Source organism: Pholis gunnellus (assembly GCF_910591455.1).
Source record: "Pholis gunnellus genome assembly, chromosome: 15".
Lineage (NCBI taxonomy): Eukaryota > Metazoa > Chordata > Actinopteri > Perciformes > Pholidae > Pholis > Pholis gunnellus.
This window is the reverse complement of record NC_136542.1, coordinates 2,890,066-2,896,065: the sequence shown is the minus strand read 5'-3', so window position 1 is coordinate 2,896,065 and position 6,000 is coordinate 2,890,066.

The following is a 6,000-nucleotide window of genomic DNA, read 5'->3' as shown; positions in this document are numbered from 1 at the left end:
ACACACACACACACACACACACACACACACACACACAGTAACCCCGACATCGTTCCTCCTCAAAACCATCAGGAACGATGCTTTCTCTTTCTCACTCTCACAACCCCTCCCCAACCCCTCTCCTCAAAACACACACACATGCAAATTCATACGTACCCCACCATATTCATTAGCAGCCCCCCCCCCCCGCCCCCCCCCCTTACTTCGCCATGGAGGCTGATTCCGCCCTCTGGATGAACCTTTACCCGGGACCCTGAGCTCAGAGGGGGCTGGATTAGAGGGTGGAGGCAGGGAGGGTGTGTGTGTTTAAGTGGAGAGGGGGGTTAGGATAGATGGATAGATGGATAGATAGATAGATAGATGGATAGATAGATAGATGGATAGATAGATGGATAGATAGATGGATAGATAGATGGATAGATAGATGGATAGATGGATCACATTTAATTTTTGTCAAATCTGCTTGACCTTTTTTTTCAGTAAAGTTATGAAGGCTTGTAACGTTTTGTTTTTCATGTGTGACAAGCATCATAGGTGTCTGGTTCAAGTTGTGGAAGTAAAGACCCCCCTACCCCTCATCACAAAAGCCAACCACACACACACGCACACACTCCGCTCCGCTCCCACCCCATCATGCACCTGTTCACAGCTCTGTCCCAGCCTGCACTCCTTCCCCTGCAGCATTCCTCCAAACGCACATGAACAGACTCGGACATCTTTGATATCCCGAAAACTTAAAACCCCTAAAAAAAAAAAGACTCCACTTTTTGGGTTTCCAGCAGGGTAATTAAGTTCCTATCGACAGACTTCCTCACATGTGATTTATCCGCCTGCGTGTCAATCCTGCAGCGGCACAAGTTTAGAATCTCTCTTCTGGTGACGAATGCGAGATTGACAAATCTGCGATGAGCGTGAAGTCTGTACATCCCCGACATGAAACACAGCTCCGTCTCTCCCTCCCCGCTGTGAGTATTAGCTCCTCAGACAGGCTGCAGCGCCAAGGCCTCGTCTCACCCCTTCATTTTCTGCCCGGAGGTGTTGGGACTTGTTCAAGAGACGTTATATGGATCAGGAAGGTTCCCTCCTCAGTCCCATCGTGCAGAGGCAGAGCTGCACATAATAACAAATTAATAACCAGTGTTTCTATACTGCCTTGGTTCTCAAACTCCTTTGCGTTAAACTACTGTAAGCCAACATATATTACTTGTGCTTTATGTCCACACATTATATCACAAAGGGGAAGGTTTTGGCTTATTTTGATGCAAATGTTCCAAAGTATTGTTAGCGGGATGTGCCAAAGTACAGCCTCACAATGGCTGTTTCTTTTTACGTGTCCATCAAATTAAATGTGACAACATTGTGTCTGTTATGTGCTCTCTTAGCTATTGAACTAACAATAAGCAACTGTACTGCATAGAGTCTTCTTAGTGATCCAAAGTAACAGAAAAACTTGACTCCATGAGAGAAACACAACATGGACTCTTGAGAAACGTTTGTGAATGTGACGGTATTTGTAACAGGTGCTCCTTTGTTTGGGGACGCAGCAGAAAGTCATATTTTTGCCAAAACAAGACGGCTGAACCGAAGGTGTTACAGTTTGTTTTGTTGTGTCCTAGGGGGCAGTGAGAGCAAGTTCACCTCTCCTTGATCTCCCCCCTCTGTTTGCCTCCTACACTCCTCACCCCTCATCCCTCTGAGAGCCCGGGGACGTGGGCGTCCAGGGCTCTGAGGTCCCGGGCACTAACAATAGCCGGACTGTGCCGTCCCGAGTCCCAGTCCCCACACAATGACCATGTCCATGTCGATTAGCGCGGGGGCGGCGGTGGAGCCCAGTAAGGCCGGGGCTAATAGCTTATTACGCAGTGTAAAGTGACAGTGTGATCTGGAGAGGTGCCAGGAAACGGGCCCAATTAAAGGAAAAGAGAGGAGGAGGAGGGTGTGTGTGTGTGTGTAGGGGGGGGACGAGGGCAGCAACAAGCATTCCTCTGAGCTTCGGTTCTAATTCGCCCATGACGAGTTCCCTGGGGACTGACACCCTCCGTCGTCGAAAATATTTGAGTATCCTCCTGCTCTGTTGTTCCAAAACACATGTGAAACAAAACCCCAAACACACTCGCAGGCTACGTTACCGCTGCACAGTTATGGGTAAACAACGCTGTTTACTTGTTGATACAGTTTGAGAGACGGGACACTGAGAATATGGAATATTCTCATCGACACCAAATACAGCACGGCATACGACGCGGAAGTGTAGGATAAGGTTAAAGGACCATGCTGCTGTTTTTCACTCCATTAACAACAAACCACATTCTGCATATTGTGCAATGTACAACTATTGTACAAGTTATTTTTATCCCATGCAGGCAGCCGTTGGTCTGTTGGAGTATTCACTGTATGACACATGCATATTCTGGCTTTACTCTTCCCGCTAAACATTCATTGACATGCTACTGCAGTGAACGACTGTGAAGCAAACGTGCGATGTGAAGAGGAAGCAGCTCCCACCACATGTTGTCTCGTGAGTTACTTCATGACGGTCTGAACAGCTGTTAAATGTTCAACCAGGTCAAGTGTATCCCATAAACGTGTACAAAGATTTCTTTCTGACGTTAGCGGAGGCGGTTTGTTTCAGGTGCAGAAAACCCTGGAACAACACAAACAGTGACGGAAGGCAAATATCAAGGAACATGAGATGTTAGTGGAGACACGACAGGTGAATTGGGTGACTTCTTTATTGAATCACTACACCATCACCCACTGAGAAGACCTCGTAAGTCTAAATAAGACTCTGAAGCTGACTCCTACAGATTCTTAAGTGCAGTTTTTAGTTGTCTTTGCTGTGTTTTTTCAGTTCATTACTTGTGAAAGAAGCCTTTTACTCTCTTACTTCAGTGCTTTGTACAGTCAACAACAATACGTACTGTTAGTAAAACCAGCCGGACAAAGTTTAAGCACAACTTTACAAGCCTTCACCAAGTCATCACACTGTTTAACAGTGGAGACACAATACTTCCCCATTGCTGGATAAACCGGAATAAAGCTGTTGTAACAAAGTGTTACTGGGATTTATTTCTCAATGGGATGTGGAGTCTGTCAGTTCGATGTTTAAGCTCCGGGAGGAAGAACAACAGAAGGGGTTAATGTAATCCATTTCATTGGTGGGCGACTCTAATAACTGGTCTCTCCCTGCGTCTCCATTGGCCCGCGGAGTTTCCATTGTGCTGGCCGGTGCAGGTGTGGGACATGCTTTGTTGATCTTAATCCCCCAGGCAAGGGGAGAGGCTTTGAGTGTGCTTGACGTACCCCACCGGCAGGCCCTTTGCTCCTCGGCCGCCGAGCAGCCACCGTCTCCAGCGGCCGCTCATGGGATCCGACAGGCGGAAAAATAATGAACAACACCTCAACCCGGAGCTGACCTGGCTCCAATTCACCAGCTCCACACGAGGGGTAAACGAACCACTTAATTGAGCCTTCCAGGATCAAATCATACTCAGGACCCCCCCTCACCCCCCCCACGATCAACCCTCACCACCACCACCACCTTCTCCTCCTCCTCCTTCCCGGACACAACCCATCAAGATGTTTTCCTGCACACATTCTTCCACTTCTCTACTGTTTTCTTTTGTTTTATCAGTTTATGCACATATAACACAACATAAACTGTTTCCACCTCATACATTTTGTAAGTATTCCCTTTTTCTACATAGAGTAGCTTTACTTTTGTTATTGATATAGTACATCAACTACATTTGGCTAATAATACTGTGTAACTATTTGCTTTTTACTTAAAGACACTACAAGGAGCTTTTAACTGCTTATGAAACAGTTTCAGTTAAATACTGATGCTTCTATATGAGCCACATAAGCAATCGAGACCATCAGCAAGAACATTGCCCATTTCTATATAGTTATTTGTAATGCTTGTCGTCGGGTTCGATTCCCTGCGGAATTATACGACCGAATATACACTACCAGATGATTTCTGGCATAGTTTCACCAGAAACTCCTTCAGCTCAAGCGGGGCCTCCGACAAAACCAGGATCCGGCTTCTCTGCCGCCTTCGACCTTCAGTCGGCGCTCCAGGGGAGGGAGGTGGAGAGCTCAGCTCCCGGCAGCTCCTCCTCCGGCCCGGAGCGGAGCTTTATACTCGCTGCTCTGCCCACACCGACACCAAGCTACATGAGACTCAGGACGTATTACTGGCCTGTAGGGGAATGAGGCACTGGAGAACCAGAACCAGGACTGAGAAGAGGCAGACTGTCGGACTCTGCTGCAGTAAAATGAGAGGTTTTCTAAAAAGAATCTGGTGCTCCAAAACACTACCATTTCTGTCCACCAAAGGTTCCTCGTAGTAGCTTTAATTAAAGGATCTGAGTGCTATTGCTAGTGCCAGTCTGTAACCTATTGTTACAGACTGGCTTTTATGCGACGTCGTCGCTTTACTGCTTTATTTTTATTTGTTGATTTGACTAAATTATTTTATCATCTGTTACTTATTCCTTAGTTTATTTTTGTCTTATCGACTGTTTGTTTTCTTTTCATCTATTGTAGTTTTATCCGGGTTTAACTCTTACTTCTCGTGCTCACTGTTGAGCTTTCTGTTGTTGTTTTATTGCCTTGCTTTTGCTGCTTTGTCTGTATAATCAGTTCAAAAATGAGAACTTTACAACAAGTTAGATAATCTTTTTCTATTCTTTTGCTCAGTATCTTCTGCACATACTGGATGCAACAATCAAACTTTGATGCAGACCTAGTTTGTCCTGGTTTGACTGATGCGTGTGTCCTGAAATGAGCCGCTGGTCTGACAGCATCCCTCTGCTGTCCTTATTTAACGTCACAGTCAGAGATCCCTTGATGAAGCTGATCCCCGGCCCTTCATGTGAAACACGCTGACCGGACCGAACAGTTGCTTTCTGTGCTGCCTGTAAGATGTTTCTCATTAGCGAGGCGTCACCAGCTCCCCGTCCATTATCAGGGGGAACAATTCGGGTTGAGGGGTCCTGTGGGGTCGTTTTAGGACGTGAACCTACAGTATACGGCCACCCCTCGAAAAATGGCACCCAGGGTCCCGTGTTCAACCTGCTTCCCAGCCGGACCAACAATGGGCGCTTTTCAGATGTCACCCGACAGAGCTGTGTGGGTGCCAAATTAGGATGGGGTGCCTGATGTTCCAGGCGAAAAAAGAAGGTGATCAAACAGAGCCTGGGTCAGTGGATCCCCTCTAATTGAGAAGTTCACACTTGACAGGGGGCGGGGGGGGGGGGGGGGGTTCCATTCACCACACAGCACTGTCTGCCAGAGTGAAAAAGTTTTTGGACCGCTGATCAATGCACACAACCGCGTTCGCCCTCCAGTAAGATCTCGGGATCAGATCGAGTCGTCTTCTGTCGACTCATTTTCTGAGCAGTGGATCGGGACGATGTTATTATGTTATTTGCGTTAATGAAAACTGTGACTAAATAGCTTTTTTTCAATGACCAAGCGTTAGACGAGTCTGCACCAATTTCATTAAACACTCACTAACAATATCGACAAGCTATATCTTCAACAAAAAAAAGACATGACTAAAAAGATAAAAACACTTCTCTGCACATTAGACCACGACAGTGTGCTATGAAGTTGTGTTTATGAAGAGATCTTAACAAAGTTAAAGTATGATTAATCAAAAATAGGCCACAGGAGCGAATAACAACGTTTTATTATTATCAAATGACAGTTGTTTTTACCCTTTAACTAGATTTAGACCCTCTGGTGAATAAAAGTGATACGAGACAGAAACAAAGCAGCTTTCCACACTTTCACCAGCTGTTCGGTTTGCAGTTGTTCCCATAATTATACACCAGTTAAATTCAATGAGGTCCGAAACCGACCGTACCATCATATCAATTTCACGGCATAACACTGTAAGTACCTTTAGACATGCGTGGTGTGAATCATAAACTGTGAAAACCAAATAAATGATCAAATCATTGTCTCTAATCTGCACGATGGGTGGCAAAT